Genomic DNA, 19591 nt, shown 5'->3' with positions numbered 1-19591 from the left:
CCCAAAGACACGTGCAGAGCAGAACCGTTGGACCAGCTGCGGACAGTGACTCCTCCTCCAAACCGGATGGTCCCGTGATCCCGGTGACTGAATAGAACCAGCCCCGTATTGCAGCGTCAGTGGTGATAGCAACTTCCTAATCTGGCTGCAGCAGCCCCGTGAGCTCCCGACGGGAGAGGTAAAATTCAGTTCAATGTAAAAAATCACAATATCAGCTGCGCTGCCCAGACAGGAGATGGATGTAAATGATATAAAGTCTTTTATTGAATTATTATAAAGCCACAACGCATTTCGGGGGCACGTCCTCTCCCTTCCTCAGGTAGCAGAGAATCAACATACTGTTAGACCTATATATTCTGAGGCATTTACAACAATTAGATTTAAAACTCATAAAGGCTGATCAACGAAATTAATTAATTGATTAGTTATATCCTCCCCATACATAGCCCAATATAAAAGGAAAAATCCATAAAAATAGGGGGAAATCAGGAATCTGTTATACGTTAAACATTAAAAACATCAATAATCCGATAAAATCAAAATGATTCAATAAAATTACATCATGATTAATATCGGTAAAATTACATATATATTATATTGAATTATATCACTGAAGGATAAAAATTGAAATAAAAATTTGAATAAAAAATATAATAATGAACCTTATACTATTCTCAAATCATTATTAAATATATGGTTATATTATGTATTAAAACCGGATTAAAGGAACTGTGATTACATATATAACCAAATTGTATATAAATGAACTACATGAAATTTGTACGTTCTAAAACCAAATTAGACCATGCTTCTATTGTCAACTCCCCACTTTCTATGGTCAGTTAGTTAAAATACCAAGGGATTAATGATTTTTGAACTTTAAAAACTTTTTAAAAAGATTTAAAAAAAATGTTTTAAATAAAATTACAATTTTTTTTTTTTTTTTTTTTATTTTTTTTTTTATTTATTTAATCCGGTCCATCATGATGTTCAGGCCTTCCGGATGCAGTGTAGCTAGTGTAAAAATCCAAAAGGATTCTCGTTCCACCAACTTCCAATATCTGTCATTATCATCCGCCAAGATTTGCTCAACAATCACGGTTTTAAAATTATCCGTGACTTTGTCATGTTCTAATAAGTGTTTTGATAAACTGAGTGATTGTGCCGTGGTGAATATTGTATCGATGGCTGTTTAGTCTGTGTATCATTTGTGTAGTGCGGCCCACATATTGTAGGCCGCACGACATTCTAATAAATTACATACGATGTGTTACAGTTCAGATATTGTTTGACTTGGAATTCCTCTCCTGTAATGTTGGATTTGAACAATCATGCACCCTGAGTTAATTTGCAACACAAGCATCTAGTTTGGCCACAGCAAAAATTTCCTACCGGTTTTATTAAACCTAGCCTGTTTTCCGGTATAAAGCTTTTGACGTGAAATTTTGATAGGAGCAACCTAATTCTTGAGATTCCTGCTCCTTCTAAATATGACCCGAGGCTTGGTGGGTAAAATTCCTGAGAGGTCTGTCACTCCTCAAAATATGCCAATGTTTGCCCACTAATTCCTTCACCTATTTGTAGGAGTCACTATAGGTAGTTACCAGACAGCTCTCATAGCCAGTACTAGTCCCCCCCCCCCCCCCCCCATCTTTAGGGGACCTCAATGTTTTTCCTTCAATCATAGCCAGACATTTTCCTGGTTTAGTTGTATACTTTTTCGAAAGCCATCTGCTAGAATTTTTTTGGGGTGTCCTTTACTGGCAAATCTGGTTTTTAATATCTTGGCCTCGGTTCTGAAGGCATCTGTGTTGGTGCAGTTCTTTCTAATGCGCCAATACTGGCCATAGGGGATATTTCTAATCCAAGTAGGGAGATGACGACTAGAAAATTCCAGATAGCTGTTCACATCCACCTTCTTAAAGAGGGTGGATGTTTCGATAAGAGCTGCATCATTAACCCTGATATTTAAATCCAGGGACTAGATAGATTCCTTGGATATACTGTAGTTGCCGTAAAGGAAAGCCCCCATGTATTTAATTTAAGGAGTTTATAAAAACTTCCGCACTTTTCAGATCCCGACCAGATAAAGAACAAATAATCTATAAATCTGCGATAAAAAAAAACATGTTCAATGGCTAGAAGGGACTGTGCGATTTTAAGAGGACTCAAAACACCCCATATATGTTTGTATAACTTGGGGCGAATCTCGTTCCCATCGCACAGTCCCTCAATTGACGATGGATATTACCTTCAAACAAAAATACATTGTGGTTTAAAATAAATTCTATAGATTGTAGAATGAAGTTCCTCTGTAGGACTGGCAAAAGATCGGTAGTCAAATAGGATTAAAGAGTGTTAATCACTAAGTGATGGTCAATGTTAGAATATAGTGCGGAGACTCCCAGAGTAAAAAAAGAGACAATTTGGGATTGGGGGGAGCTTCTTTAAAAGACTAAGGTGGGACGAATCCCTAATATGGAAATCTAGTCCTGCAACATATTTTTGCAAAAAAAGGCCGATGTAGTGGGATAGATTGGCCGTAATGGACTTGACTCGAGATAAATGGTCTCCCAGGTGGATTAGTTACACTTTTGTGAATTTTTGGAAGAAAATAGTAAGGAATAGAGTAGTGTTTAATGTCCAAAAAATGTTTTTCTTATTCAAAATATTCTCCTCACAAGCCTTTTTTAATTTTTTTTATAAAAACTGTAATAGTCAGGTGACGGATCAATTTTGAGGACCTCATAATAATTGGTGTTCCCTAGTTCTTTGATACACTCATCAACATACCACTTCCTGTCCATAAGCACTATTCCACCCCCTTTGTCTGCACTCTTGATTACTAGATTGCGGTTATTTTTAAGGTAACTTATGGCTGATCTTTCCTCCCTTGATAAATTATCCCATTTAAAATGATTACATTTTCTAATGTCTTTTAATAACAGCTGGTGAAAGGTCTCTAGATTGTTACCCCTATGATGGTACGGATAAAAAATTTGTGTTCCCTTTTTACCTGTACATGTATGAATGAATTATCTAATATCACTCGGTGTTAACCTTACCGGAGCCCTTTTGTTTGGCTAGAAGTGCAAAGTGTCTCCATAAGGTAAGTTTACGTACAAAGTCATTGATATCCATAAAAAGTTGAAATGTATTCGTACCACTAGTAGGGCAAGAAGATAGGCCTCTCTTTAATTTTAATTTTAATTTCCTTTAATAATCAGTTTCCCCCTGGTTTAGTTCATAGCCAGAGATATTGAAGATTCCACACTCTTGTTGCGTTTGTTGGGTTGCACCATCGCCTTTTTTTTAATTAAATTTGGATCGGTTTCTATTTCTTCCTCGTTCCCCCCCCCCCCCCTCGACAGCTTCTTTCCTTATCTTTCTTTTTAATCGAGTTTTTTTGGGTAAAAGGTGAAAAAACTGTTCTTTGTGGGACAATGAGAAGTCAAAGGGGGGTTGTCTATCTGTTTACTAGTACCCTCCCCCAGGTCTACTAAGGGTGGTTCTATATTGATGTGATTTGTAACTGTCCGTATTCCAGTGACACCATTTGAGGATGAAAAAACTAATTTTCCATTAATTGGTGGCAGCTCCTCCTGGTTGGTGGAAGGGTCAGAATTTATTTTTTTCCTGGGTGTCATGTACAGTTTAAAATGGAAGAATTCATCAGATCAACTAACTCAGTCAGTAATAAATGCTCCAGGTTCAGGTGTATCTGGTTCCATATCTATATTCTTATAAAAAGGTCAGAACTAGCTCCATAAATCCTGAACCTGGTATAGGGCAAATATTTAATATTTGTTAGATTTTAAGAACACTCTAGTTGAAACAAGAGTGTTTGTTTTTTTTTTCTTCTCCCCCAAAAGTTGTTTTTTGTGTCATGTTCCTCCGAGTTTTGAGTCCCCGGGGGAGCCCTATTTAATTGGAAATCTATTTGAAATGTTTCCAGGGTGCTTAAAATTATAAAGCAAGGGGGTGGGATTGGAGAATGGGATTTTGTTAGTTTGTATGGAATAATTTTTACTGGTATTTTTAGGAGCCTTATTGGCCCCAAAATATGTTCCACGAGATTATTTTGAAGGGAGCTACTGACATCTTTCTCCGCCCCATCCCCAACCCTGGGGTTCACTTTAACGTACTTCCTACTGTGATCCCAGGATGGGGCCTGAGGAGTTTTATAATCCGGTCTATTCCTATTAAGCTTTTTTGCTTTCTTTGAAATTAGATCCCCCTCATATTTAGTAAGTCTTTCCATTAGTGCTAAATTCATTCCCTTGTATACCGGTGCACTGGAGTAGGCTTTCAATTCCTCAATTTTCTGAATATTTGACAATGTGGCTCCAGCTAATTTATCCCTTTTTGCAATGAACAATTTAACCATACCACTTGAACATTCCATCATAAAACCATCCCATTCCCTAGTAAAACATTCATCATGGGGAAACGAGGAGGTAAACTGCATCCTTAGTCCCCTCGGTATGATTTTTTTTTTCTCTTAAGTATTGTTTTAAGAAGAGTATCAATTTTCACGTGTTAACACAGTACTCACGGTGATCTGGCATCGGTAAGTAGCACTGCCTATACCTGCCTATACCTCTATATTGTATTTGGAAGTACATCTGGACTCTATATGAGTCTATGATTAATCTAGATGCAGCTCTACTTGTGCCTTGGGCATTTTGCCTATAGCTAATTGAGATCACCCATTTGGAGTTAAAAACCTTTTTTCCCTCCACATCTCCTGGACACATAGGGTTCTTTCCCCTTCAGCACTCCTCCTTCCTGTCCTATATTATCGTATGTTTGTTATACCCTAAAGCATATCACTTTAATAAATGTTCTAATTATTTAAATTTGCTATAAGCAAAAAAGGTACCCAAACAATCCATTATTTTAAAGACTTTTTTTGCGCTTTGATACCATATTTAGAAGGAGCAGGAATCTCAAGAATATGATTGCTCCTAGAAAAATTTCACATGTCAAAACCTTTATACCGAAAAACAGGCTAGGTTTAATAAAACTGGTAGGACATTTTTGCTGTGGCCAACCTAGATGCTTGTGTTGCAAATCATTAACCCAGGGTGCACGATTGTTCAAATCCAACATTACAGGAGAGGAATTCCCAATCAAACAATATCTAAACTGTAACACAACATATGTAATTTATTAGAATGTCCATGCGGTCTACAGTATGTGGGTTGCACTACACAAATGATACACAACAGACTAAACAGCCATCGATACAATATTCACCACGGCACAGTCACTCATAGTTTATCAAAACACTTTTTATTAGAACATGACAAAGATACGGATAATTTTAAAACTGTCATTAACATCCGCCAAGATTTGCTCAACAATCACTAATAATGGAAGTTGGTGGAACGAGAATCCTTTTGGATTTTCAAACTAGCCAGACTGCATCCGGAAGGCCTCAACATCATGACGGAATGGATTAAATTAAATATAAAAAAAATGGTTTTCTTTTTTATTTTTAATTTTTTTTTTTTTTAAGTTCAAAAATCATTAATCCTTTAGTATTTTAACCAGTTAATTGACCACGGAGAATGGAGAGTTGACAATAGAAGCATGGTCTAATTTGGTTGTTTTAGAATGTACAAATTTGATGTAGTTCATTTATATACAATTTGGTTATATATGTAATCCCAGTTCCTTTTAATGTTTTTTTATACATAAGAACAAGCACCCCCTGTGGGATCAAATAATTATTTAATAATTTGAGAATAGTATAAGGTTCATTATAATTATTTCAATTTTTATCCTTTCAGTGATATAATTCAATATAATATTACTATCAATTATATATTTATGTAATTTTACCCTGATATTAATCATGATGTAATTTTATTGAATCATTTTGAGTTTATCGGATTATTGATGGTTTTAATGTTTTTTAACGTATATCAAACTGATTCCTGATTTCCCCCTATTTTTTTATGGATTTTTCCCTTTTTATTTTTTCTTCGTTTTTGAGCGAAGTATGGGGGAGGATATAACTAATCAACTTAATTGATCAGCCTTTGAGTTTTAAATCTAATTGTTGTAAATGCCTCCACATATATAGGTCTAACAGTGTTGATTCTCTGCTACCTGAGGAAGGGGGAGGACGTGCCCCCGAAACGCGTTGTAGCTTTATAATTCAATAAAAGACTTTATATCATCCATCTCCTGTCTAGGCAGCGTGGCCGATGCTGTGATTTTTTACATTGAACTGAATGCCCTTTATTCATAACATTAAACTTTTTATTCTTAATGACAGCCAATGGCTGATATATACAGTGAGCCTTGTAAACAAGACCTAACCGGGCATGGAAGATAACTGCCCTGCTGTGACAATGTTGACATCCATATATATGTACATGAGTATCTGTAGAAATCCCATCATTGAGGGAAGGAGGGTTGGTGTCTTCCTTCCACTGCTGGTAAGATGGCTGAATATACTCTCTCCTCAGTAGCCCTTCTTTTAACAAAGCACCTTCATGCCCCCATATCCTTGGGGCAGCCCCTTGACTTTCCCGAATTTTTATTAACCCCCTTCAAGCCTCCTTTGACAGACCCAGGCCCTTTTCTTGGTTCAGGTTCTGTTCGGAAATTGCAGTCTGATCTGCCGGCACTGTTATAGAGAAGGGGGAGCGGAGTAGATTGCTCTATGGTTTGAGAACAGACTTGGAATAACCGGTGATTTAATCTTCTGCTCTTTCTGTGATTTTTCGGTCCAGTGTTCAGCCCCATCACTGACTGACTGCTTTCTAGTCAAAAATGTGCAGAAAGATCCAGCAGTCAGTGATTGGGCCGAACACTGGACCGTAAATCCCAAAAAGAGCAGAAGATAACGATGCAGGATACACTGAATCTCATCACAAAATGATACAGCAATTTACTCCCCTCCCCCACTCTTATCATATGGAGCCTGTAGATCGGACTGAATCCTCAGTGATGGGTTTCCTTTTTTGTGCATGATTTACTTAAATGTCTTTAAAAAAAAACATGAACAATAGAGGTTATAGAAGTAGAATTTTATTCTGGTAGTTTCCTGGTACGGGGCAGACGTGATATCAGCTGTTACTTACTAGGTGTGAGTATAGTTTAGTTCTGCCCTTCGTCTGCCTGAAGCTGAGGATGATGATGACTTTCTCTGTCTTTTCCAATTTACTGGTCACATGGTTATTATTGACATGCACCGAGCAAACTGAACCGGGCAGGGGGAAGTCTTCCTGTTCTGTGAAGATTCCCAAACCTGCCCCCCACTTCTAATGTCCATGGGGATTAAAAAAACAATAAGAAGGGAAAAAAGATTAAATCATGGTTACATCTTGTATCCAAAGTGCATAAAACATTAGTATTTAGAACCAGACATAATCTTTTTATATTTGAAGACAATGGAAACTTTACAAAAACTATTGGCCAATTTTGTTATCCATAAAAAGGTTCTCTGGATCACTTTGAGAGATATGAGCCTTAATTTGCAATGTGCACTGATGACTTACCAGAGCTGGAAATTCTGTATCAGGTGTCAGATTCCTTTTTAATGTGTCCGATCTGTGCTGTCTATGGATGTGATTTTTGCCTGGTGTTTTTGGCTGACATGCCGCAGTATTTTGGAAACCTACTTTAAAAGTCGTGGTTGAATTCCTGGGGATTTCTTGCCAGTGACTGACAGGACTCTCCTATACGTGTATACTTTCAATCCAGGGCAGATGGCAGGAACCAAGACTAGTTGTACTTTACAGCACAGCTCAGTCCCCGGCAGCTTTTAGTCTAGTTGGATAGGCAGGTACCCGGTGGCTTTGTCCCACCAACTGCCCTGGATTGACAGGTCTCTGTCTATGTACACAAATATGGAGACCTGTCAATCCAAGGCAGATGTTTGGCAAAGTCACCTGGCGGCTTTTCAAGTAGGACTAGTCACAGGCAAGTCCCCGGCATGTATCAGGATCACTTTTATATTTTGCTTGATCTCTAAGCACCAGAGCTTTACCACACACGTATTGCACAATTCTGGTCAACTGTAACACATACTTCGCCATCACCCTACTTATTGCCATGTTATAAGTGAGATGGCGGCACGTTGGTGGTTTCCTCGGGAATACTTTGCAACAGACTCTTTAAATTAAGAAAACTAAACTTTTGTCATTTTGTGATTTTTCTTATATAAAATAAAATATAAAGCTTTACACAGGCCTCTATTATTGGAGCTTTCTGTGACCTGGCTCACCTACCTCTTGATCAGACGTCACTCGACCATCTCCTTGAGTGAGTAAATGTCCTTCTCCTGGGTTTGGAAAGTTGCCCCCATTACCACCTGGAAAATGGTAATTCTGGTATTTAGATCAATGAGACTTAAAGGGTTATTTCCATCTGGAAGATCCTATCCCAATATGTAGCAGTGTAATAAGATTAGCAAACCCCTCCAATTAGAGATGTGGTATAGCTCTTCAGATTCACGATCATTACCTCATGGTCAGGGATTTGCAGGAACTTAACTATCCATAGGTGTGAAAACTCATGTAGTCACAGCCAGTTAGGTATCCATGGTTATGACCACTAGCAATTAAGGTCCTGCAATGCCCTGAACATGAGGTAAGTGACAGTGAATCAGGAAAACTATACTACATTTCTAATTGGAGGGGTCTGCTAATAATAATGATAATTTGGAGATAAGGCATGTATTCCCCTTTAATATTATTCCAGGAAAGGAAAATGTACTTCTAAATGAGTACAAGGCAATGATGGTAAATTAATGACTATAGCAAACTTTATCTAGTTAATGTTACTCTAAATGGTATTGACCACATTTTTTAGTTTTTACTTATACTGGGTTTAGGGTCTTGTTACTCTAGGGCCATAGAGATGTAATTGAGGAGTCTTATCAGGTTTACCAACATCTCATCCCAGTTTAGGTTCTTATCCAAGAAATCAATCATTCTTGATCCATAAAGCTACATTCAGTTTGGTCTGAGATATCTACACAAGTTTTCATATAGGGAGTTAGATTTCTCCTCTTAAAGCTGCTAATATATCGAAGAATAAAGGAAATTTACATTACAGAACCTTGAACAAAGCAAAATGAACTGGGCAGGGAGAAGTGTTTGGGTTTCTGCTGGGCCTGTACACAAGCCTGCCCACCACATCTTCCATCAATGGGGGTTTAAAAACACATAAATTCATATCTACATTTATATCATGACATTTACACTTAGGCCCAGCTGTAATTTAGAAGCCAAGACAAATTAACAGTAAGTATCGTGGAAGACTAGAAGCTCTCGACATATTTACCTTGGAAGACTTAAGCGATCTCCACTTCAGATCCCAAATGAAGTTCGGCGTTGTCAGACAAAACCAGAACAGTGTTACTGGAGCTAGAAACTGCTTCTACTGAGCCTTCAGCTATTATGATGCATTCGATGTCCCCTCGGTCCTCAATCACAATGTACTCATCTTCTCCTTCAATGACACTGAATTTATTGTCCAAATATTCCACCTCAACACTGTCTTTCACAGTTTCCAGAGAATTGTCAGGCATGTCTTCTCCCCATGGAAAGTGAAGATAGTTCATGGTTATGGTCACTGGACTCCTGATGTTGGGGTCTTCAGCGAGCAGGGCATGAAATAATTCTTGTGCTTTAGTGGAACATTTGGTCCAATGTCCTGGCGGGGCTGTTTGGTTTCCAAAACGTTGCCACTTGATAAAATCTTTGAACAGAGGATCGTCTTTGACGGCCCTTTCCCAAGGAAAAAATCCCGTGAATGCAACATACAGAAGTACACCAAAGGCCCATGTATCCATGCTGGGTCGCAAGACTAAAGCTTCATAGCTTCGCAATTGACACAGCTCTGGGGACATGTAGGGAATGATGTGTGACATTGATGACACGAGGGTACCGATGGCTTGTGTCAGGCCGAAATCACTCAATTTAATATGGAAGCAGTCTTTGTCCATGAGTAACACATTATCTGGTTTTAAGTCTCTGTGCACCAGTGAGTGATCGTGCATATATTCTAATGCACTGGTCAACTGTAGCGCACAACGCTTCACCATCACTTCTGGAATTCCAACCTGGAAAAGAAGAAACCATTAGATACATGTTGCCTTAATTAGAGAATGTGGCAAACGCAGAGAGGAAGGGCTGCTCTGCTTTGTTTTTCACCACTCTAAATCGGTAAGCATCTTGCTACATACACCAAACACCTCTTGACTTTTGTGACTACAGCTCTGACTGCTGGAAGCCACTGATATCTATTGCTGGAAGTCTGAGAGCCTCGTTCAGTGTCTTCTACACTTATATTGAGAAGTGACTTCCAGTCTGCCCATCAAACACTGTAACAATTCAGCCAGTAACCACTCCGGTCACGTGGTGCAAAGGAAGAACGGGACAAGCAATGGGAATAGCAGAAGATGGCTAATCTGTGTTTTACTAAATACAGAGAACGTGCCTTACTGATGACTATCTGGTGGTGAAATAAAGAACCCGGAGTGGTAATTTAGAATACGGATTTCCAACTGACTCTCTAGTTCAGTGTTCCCCCAACTAAAGTTCTCAAGAGCCACCAACAGTGCATGTTTTCTGTATTTCTGTAGCATTGTATATGTGATTTAATTAGCTGAACAGGTGATTATTCCACCTGTGCAATACTACTGAAATCCTGAAAACATGATCTGGGGTTGGTGCACACTGATCTAGTGAATGCACAATCCCTAATAACAATGTGCCAAAAGAGGCAATAAGGAGTCTTGAAAGAACTAGGGGTTGCAGGTTGGAGAACACTTTTCTAGGTATCTAAATCCGCTGTAACAATGAGAAATGCCACTCCTAACCACACGTCAAAATATTTACAAAAATCTGCCCAAGATTCTACAGCTACATATTCAAAAACACTTTGTGATTGTAAAATGCTTACACTGGGTTCGATTAGCGAATGGAGAGTTCCAGCAGGGGCCAAATCCTGAGTCAGGACATAGAAATACTCCGCGTCCACGTAGATGGGGTGGGTGAAGATGATCCCTTCGTGACCCGATAAGGTGATGGACACACAAAGCTCGTGGAGGAAACTTTATTCCTTTGTCTTCCTCTTCTTCATCAGTTTTAGAGCCACGTGTGTTCCTGATTTAAAAAATTGTTTAGATGATATAAAATTAAAAAAAAACAACAAAACAAATACGAAGTAGAGAATGGGTCTTATACTAAATATTGGTATTTAACCTCTTATTACATGTATATTCCTTGAGCTCGTATTAGTTTTGGAGCACTAAGTGACCTATGTCATGCTGATCACACGGTTCAGCTTCTGAATTGGTGTGATCAGCTGCAGGAGCCTGAGCAATTATACACAACCCGGCTGTAACTGAGTACTGATGACCTCCCGATCCTCGCAATTTTACCCCTGATATGCAGCTGTCACCTGTGTCAGAGGCCCATGGGCTGCTGGTGATGGCGCTCCTCATCGGCCGCCCTGTAGGGCAATGGTAGATGGCGGTAGGTGTCTATAGGGCGGGTGCTGATGGGAAGCTGCTGTGTGTGAAACACTTTACAAACCATTTGAAGTACCTATACATCCAAGGCTGTCTTTTTAATACAGGCTCGCACACAACCCACGTTTTTTCACTCATTCTGCTGATCTGATCAGCCGACGTGCAGCGAACAGACGCTGGGGGATCTTTGATCCACCCACTCCGGTTAACCAGTTAATTCCTGCTGTCAATCTGACAACTCAATGTAACACTGTCTGGCATGGATCGCACTATTCCCCACCACAATCAGTGGCTCAGTTACGCGATTGCGAACGGCTGATAGGTTGTCATTAAAGTGGGGAGGGTTCAGCTGATGACCCCTGTGGCTGTCATGACTCTATTCCTGTGAATGGTGCCATTGGGCTGGCATTCACAGGAGAGCAGCACTTCTGCTGATCCCAGCAATGCTTCAGCATCCCTCTGAACAGAAGTGATTGGACAGTGCAGTAATAATGTGCCCTAAGGGGACTAATAAAATCAATAAAGTATAAAAAAATAAGTTAAAATTGTGCCGTTGAAAGTAATGTATGTATGTATGTATGTATGTATGTATGTATGTATGTATGTATGTATTCTCAAACGTGTAGTTTCTTTTTATCTAAACTAGAAAAAAAATAATTCAGAAATTTAAAAGAAAAATTGCTTTTGTTGCAATTTTCAGAGACCTGTAGCGTTCTCATTTTTCTGGGGCTCTGGGGGCTTATAATTAAAATAGTCAGCTCAAGACTTAAAGGGAATACCATTTTTGTTAGATACGATGGTTTGTTCGCCCGTTAATGCAATGTTGCTATGGCTAAAAAAAGTTTCTGGTTTCTTGACTTTTGTTCCTCTCTACACACTTTACTGATCAAATTAATTGATTTTGTATTTTAATCGGGTGTTCCTGTGAACTTGGCGATATTAAATCTTATAAATTCTTTTTTTTTTTTTAATTTTTGTTTCAGTAATTTGTCTTTAATAGATGTTATATTATAGAGCTCAGATCTCCAACAGCGGACATCAAATTAAATTATTGTGAGAAATTATAGATCAATAATATGGACATTTAAACCCCTTAATTTCTCTAATCTTATAGGTGTGTGTGTGTGTAATATGTAAATGTAGATTAATATGTATGTGTATTATATGTGTGTATCTCTATCCATATCTTTGTACTGTTAGCCAGTGGATAGAAAGACATGGTTTTAAAGAGTCCTCAGTGGTTGAGACCTTTCTTAATGACTGAAAAAAATGGTAAATGGCTAAATAGCAGCTCCTCAGGTCTCCATCAGGCATGGTATAACACAAAAGCTGAAAAATTGATTCCTCTCAGTGAGCGAAACAAAATTAAAATTTTGCAGTTGTGATACCTTTTAACGGCTAAAATAAAATATATGATATAAAGCAAGTTTTCGAGACATCTCAGGTCTCTTCCTCAGGCATGCCTCACCAGACCTGAGGAGGAGACCTGAGATGTCTCGAAAGCTTGCTTTATAACATCATCATTTATTTTATTTTAGTTAGCCATTAAAAGGCATCACAACTACAAAATTTTAATTTTTTTATCACTAAGAGCAATCAATAATTTTTCTACTGGCTAACACTGTACCAAAACCTTTTTCTTTTAACAAAAGCTGAAGTCACATTTATACACAACAGGACATAGAATAGAGCAGTAAATAAGTGTCGTGAGGCAGAACTATCAGTATGGGAAGGGGACAAGCAGTTGTGGCAGCAAATATTGGAGCAGTTCATAGCTTGTTTTACATCAATTCAAAAAAATGTGCTCCTCAGAGCATCTGGGGGCATCACAACTATGGACCAGACCTCAGAAGACAAAATTTCACACTTCCGATCTATGAAATGCTCCAATAATTGCTGCCACAACAGTTTGTCCTCTTACCGTAGTGATAGTTCTGCTTCACATAGAATGGAGCAGTAAATAAGGCAATTTGTCCTGTTGTGTATAAATGTGACTCATCAGCTTGTTATATTGAGCCTGAGATCTATATAGCATGTGTGTGTGTGTGTATATAATCTCTTATCAGTTTAGGTAAAAGTAAAACTGTACAGTTTAACTTTTACCTAAACTGATAAGAGATTACATACACAATAATATTAATTATAATGTATGTATGTATGTATGTATGTATGTATGTATGTATGTATGTATGTATGTATGTATGTATGTATGTATGTATGTATGTATATATATATATATATATATATATATATATATACACTCTCTCTCTCACACACACACACACACACACACACACACACACATACATACATACATACATACATACATACATACATACACACACACACACACACACACACACACACACACACACACACACACACACACACACACACACACACACACATACACATACATATACACATACACACACACATACACACACACATACACACACACACACACACACACACACACACACACACACACACACACACACACACACACACACACACACACACACACACACACACACACACACACACACACACACACACACACACACACACACACACACACACACACACACACACACACACACATACACATACACATACACATACACATACACATACACATACACATACACATACACATATAAATTTTTTTACAGTCTTTACAGGATAAATAATGCTATAGACAGAAAACAAAGCTAAAACTAAATATTTTCCTGCAAAAAATACATCCTCCTAAATACGTCCTCCTACAGTTACAAGAAATTGTAAATAAACCTGTATGAGGGTTGTGGGGTTTTTTTTTGTTTTTTTTTTTATTGAATTGTATTTTACAGTTTAAGTGCATACAACATATTGTTTAATAACTCCAATTTGGGGAGAAATTAAAGAAACCCCCACAGCAGATCTGCCAGTGTTTACTTGTGCAGCACATGATGGGCAGAGAATGTAAAACTGAGAAATGCTTTTTTTTTTTTTTTTCCTGGAAAACGTTTAGTCTGGCAGCATTTGGGGCTTCATATAAAATCACTAATGTAACTCCCCCAGAAATAACCAAGTGCTTATATAGCGATGACCAAAGAAAAAAAAATATTCTGGCTCTTAATTAAAATGACCATGGGAAAGTAAAAATTGGTTTTCCCTTAAAATGGGCACATCCAGAAAAAATAAATAAAAAAAATTTGGTTTTCATATTATATAATGGGATTTGACCTTTATACAAAATTGTGACTTTTACGAAAACTGTATGATTGTGTCTATGGCTTTCAGAAATATTGAATAGACTTTAGAAGAAGCCATATAAAATGACTACTTCTCACGTGTAATGTTGGACTCACCGGTTTTCTTCTCCATAGCCATGACCACTCTGCCGTAGGTGCCGCTGCCCAGAGTCTCCAAAATCTGGAAATCCTTCTCGCTGGTCTTGGTGAGCTCAAATGATCCAGTTGCTTCCATTGTAGCTTAGGATGGCTTTTGTTTTACAGCAAATCTATCACGAAAAGGAAAATGCGAGATGTGAGATGACATTTGCTGTAAAATCCAAAAATGGAGCGGTACAGAATGAATATCACAATTTCACACACTATACATATTGTAAGCTGGCCGAGGGTTGGAAAGATTTCAGTATGAAGACGTCTATACACCTTTACATGGCGATTCATGGGGAGAGGGGAATGAGCTGTTATCACCAGTGGTTGCTCATCACCAGAATAAAGGATGAGACATATTAAAACCAATAAGTCCCATTCTTGTCCCAATTCTCCCCGGTGTCAGATCAGGAATATCACCATACATACTAGATTACTAGATGGTCCCAAATCATTGTGTTTGGTAAATATTCATCTATAGAGTAAATCATACCTGGGCAATGTAGATTCAGTTGGGTTTTCTCAAGTTGATTCTGATGCAATGTATCCTGAGAGCTGCAATCTCACTATTAGTGACGTCACTTCTCTAGGAGTTGGGTGCAATGAAGACCTTGTAGGAAAGATTCACATCACAAATGCCTGCAGTGATCCAATGGTCTTATAAGGACACCCTGGCCAAGAGATGGCCCTTCCTACCCCTTCCATAGACAATGGGATAAATTGCCGTCTAGTCATATGGTAATGAAGATCTCACCTACATCACCAGTCTATTGTATGGGAAGTTCATGAGCAGATCAGGTATGAAGGACGTCTGGGTGGAGGCCACAATTTGTTTTTTCCATTGTCTGGTAATTGTTGACTTGGCCAACATTTTTTCAGATGCATTTTTCTCGCATAATGCTGTTTTTACATGACAAATGACACTAAAATATCCAAAACACTGAAGAAAATTACATACTGTTTGTCTAAATGTTCTGTCAACCATCTCGTTACTTAAGCCTTGCGAAAATTTGCATCCGGCCTTTTAAAGACAATGACCAAAGTTTTCTGTATCCTGAGAGGTTACCAAAGAGAAGTGATCACCTGAACCCACAAAACAATCTATGGTGTCTACAGGGGAGATTACTTGTTATGGGGGCATCATTGCTTTATTGGTGGCACTCAGAATTACTTATAGTAACGCCGGGCACTTGGCACAATAAGAGCCTTCAAAGGGCAAACAGGGGCTTCCAAGATGTCTTTGAATGGGATGTGTCTTGTGACCGTCCTTCAGAACTGAATGTGGCTCTGAAAGCAAGAAAGGGTTGGAGTCCTCTAGTGTAGAGACCCTTATCTAGACCAACCTGAACCCCAGACTGATACATTGTACAGACTACCAGAGAGGCCTGTGCGGCTGCTGTATATGTATGTATGTGTATATATAGAGCACAAGATTCTCTCTAGTCCAGATATAATCGTATCCACATCAGTGTCTGTTCCATGTTCACAAGTTGTCATTATTGATGACCGGGCAACACCCGGCTCCTAAAAGCATTTTCTCTGCATCTGAATGGATATATATATATTTCTATAAATATTTCTATATATATATAATATAATAAAATTTATTTAACACTGTTCTTGAAACAGTCTTATCCCTTTTGTGAAATATTGGATAAAGGTAATGGATGGACACCTGTACCCCAAGTGTTGAGTAGGCCCAATAGTCCTGTAGAAACTTTGTTTTAATTCTTCCTATTTTTAATGGAGATGAAAAGGGTGGTGCGTGTGGTTTGTTTTATTTTTATAAATCTGAAATTTAATCGATTTTTTTTTTTCATTGTACTTATTCCCTTAGGGGAGTATTATCCTGTGATTGTCTAATCGCTTATGCTTTATACAGCGATGCCACTGCATTTTTGTATATAGTAAATATCACGTCTGTTTCCGGTACGTGTGACATCTGTTTTCACATGTACTTGAGACACTGGCACACGTAGATCCATTAAAATCAATGGGTCTGTGCACACGTTTGTGTTTTCACACGGAATGTGTGGAGCATACGTGTCTTTGTGCTCCACATGTAGACATGTCTGTTTTTTCTCCGGCAGCACGGCTGTCATGTGGACCATACACTGATTTAATCCGGGTGACACGTAGTGGAGAAAACGCGTGTCTGTGAAATAAAATGCTTTCCTGTACTCTCCTGGCTCCAGTGCTGCGGTCTCTGCCGCTGCTGTTACTTGCTTCTGGGCAATTATGCTCTTTGCATATTCAGTGCACCTTGGACAGGAAGCAGCAGCGTTGGGCAGAGCAGCACCATGGACAGGTGAGTATATAAGTTCATGATATCAGTGTGCTATGTGGATAGCACCTTGACATCACATGCTGTAAAACCACTGACACACACATACGCACCTACACCACGGACTTTGACAATTTTTTTTATTTTTTAATAAACCTTTTCCAAGTCCTCTGGTAGGTATGGCCTCACCCATCAGATATTTGGGGCATATTTTAGGAATAATCCATAATGCCCTCTTGTTATGACCTGTGTGAGCTGTTGTTGGTTCGAGCAGAGGTCTCTGTCACAACCCCGGTGCCGACATTGCATAATGACATGCGCACAGTGAAGGGGGGGGGGGATTGTTAGTTTCAGTGCAAACTAGAGGTGAAACAAAGAGAATAATCTGAGAGCAAGACATCCCAAATATGTAAGTGTCCACAACATCCATCCCTCATGACGTAATGAGCCGTAAACGCACCATGGACTCTTTCTTGCTCCGACTTGGGGGCGAGACATGAAAGCTTTCACTGTTTTCCTTTTGCTTGTCTTCCAGGATTGAGGGAAAGCCTGCTTTTAGCAGGAAGAGATGTAGTTTTCAGTTACATCAGCAGTTTGACAGTACAAAATACTGAATATGAATATGCGGGAAAAAAAATCCAAGTAGGATGATATAGAAAAATAGATTCCAAAAAGCAAATGGCAGAATAACTTCATACTGATCTGTGGATTCATTCTGCGCCAAACGTCCATAAATTAGATGTTTAAGAGAAGAGAAATAAAATCAGATCCATCGTAATGTTTAGAATTCCGTTGATGGCGCGGTGTAAAGGCATTTTTACGTTTTTAGATTTGTTGATAAAATCATTTTAATCATTTTTCATTGTAATAGCCCAAACCACTATTTGGGGTGTTTCTTTTTGGATGATTTAGAGTTAACACTGGAGCTTTCTATAAGGATGTTGTGGCACAGGTCGTGACCTTACAACACGCAGTGACTTCTACAGCCTGGATGTAGAGAAACCAGGAGCTTTTGCAAGGTAGAAAAGAATTTTATTCAAACAAAAATGACAAAATCACACATTATAAAACACATAAGGGTTAAAAAGTGCTATAGTAAGAAACATCCAGAGGTATGTGGGACAGAAAAGCACGCTCATATTATCATGAATAGCAGGGGTACATAGGCCAGACTAGATAAATACATAACCCAGAGTGTACAGTAACATGTCAGGCATCAGACAAATTGCTTACCCATAATGCAAAGCATCGCTATTTTGTCCCACTACCAAAGAAACCCATCCAACGCGCGTTTCGTGTCGCGCATCTCAGTTTCCTCAGGGCGCCCTGTCCCACCCAAAGTCCCTCATAGAAGCCAACAGCCCACCGATAGGGATAGAGGTCACAGCCAGGGCCCATAGATCCCACAGGCCAGAGTCTGCGGGCACGGCTCCTTAGGCCACATCCAGTCGGGAGCGGACTCCTGACTTCCAGACTAGCAAGTCCACCATTCACAAAACTAGTGCAGAGGAAAAGGTTAGAGACCACCTGCCCGGGTGGGGGATCCGAATGCAACCGGCCGCGGCGCCAGCCACAAGCATCTTGGTTTACCAAATACTCGTGTGATTCATTGACTGTGAGTAACAAAACATCTCCTTGCTGTCGCTATACCCTGCACAAAGACACTGGGTCCCGTGAAACCATCCCTACCCACGGAGGGGTTAACATCCAGCTGCCACAACATCTCTCCCGGGTGGCCATAACAGCAGCGGTGGTGTCCTACCTCACCACACACCGTGGGTGGCGTCACAAACTTAATACGGCCTAGCCTGTACATAAATGTCCCCCTTTTTATTCGGCGTGTCCGCGAGACCCCCGGGTCCGGAGACCCTCGAGCCACCCCCTTAGAAGGTCCGGATCCAAGCGGCGGCGGCTGCTGGCACGGGGGCGGCACAACAGCACCGCATCCTAAATGTTATGCAAGTGTCCACAACATCCAGCAGTCATGGGGTAATGAGCGGTAAACTCCCCAATGATTCTCTATTTCGGATTCCCTCCCTGATATTGAGTTGTTTGTAGCCAGTGAGCACAAGGGGTTTTCCTGTAGAGGAAGAGGAGTGGAAAGGAAAGCTGTGAAACCCCTTTTTCTAAGTGCAAAATGGAGCTAGGAAAGACCTCATATAATTTTTGATGGACATAGAAATTAGGGAGATAAAAATGAGGTCCCTTTTCATCTTTTGCTTGACACCACCATGCTGCTGTGATGTCTGGGGATTCCCCAATCCTTTTTTTATGTGCTGATAGAACACCCCGGGGTCGATGGGGGTTTTTCACCCGACACATCGCCGGGCCGGGAGGGTGCAGAACCTGTGTGTCATCACGGGCTGGCCTGGCCTTCGTGACCTCGAGATGTTCAGGAGGGAGGGAAGGCGGTGGACAGGAGGAAGG

General features: G+C 39.5%; 1 pseudogene; it reads right to left on the bottom strand.

Moving 5' to 3' along the window:
* Positions 1-9313: 9313 nt before the first annotated feature.
* LOC142282998 (serine/threonine-protein kinase SBK1-like) lies at positions 9314-14968 on the bottom strand (annotated as a pseudogene).
* Between the last annotated feature and the right edge of the window lie 4623 nt (positions 14969-19591).

Source organism: Anomaloglossus baeobatrachus, unplaced genomic scaffold (genome assembly GCF_048569485.1).
Source record: "Anomaloglossus baeobatrachus isolate aAnoBae1 unplaced genomic scaffold, aAnoBae1.hap1 Scaffold_5255, whole genome shotgun sequence".
Classification (NCBI taxonomy): Eukaryota; Metazoa; Chordata; class Amphibia; order Anura; family Aromobatidae; genus Anomaloglossus; species Anomaloglossus baeobatrachus.
This window is presented reverse-complemented; position numbering and strand designations above follow the sequence as displayed.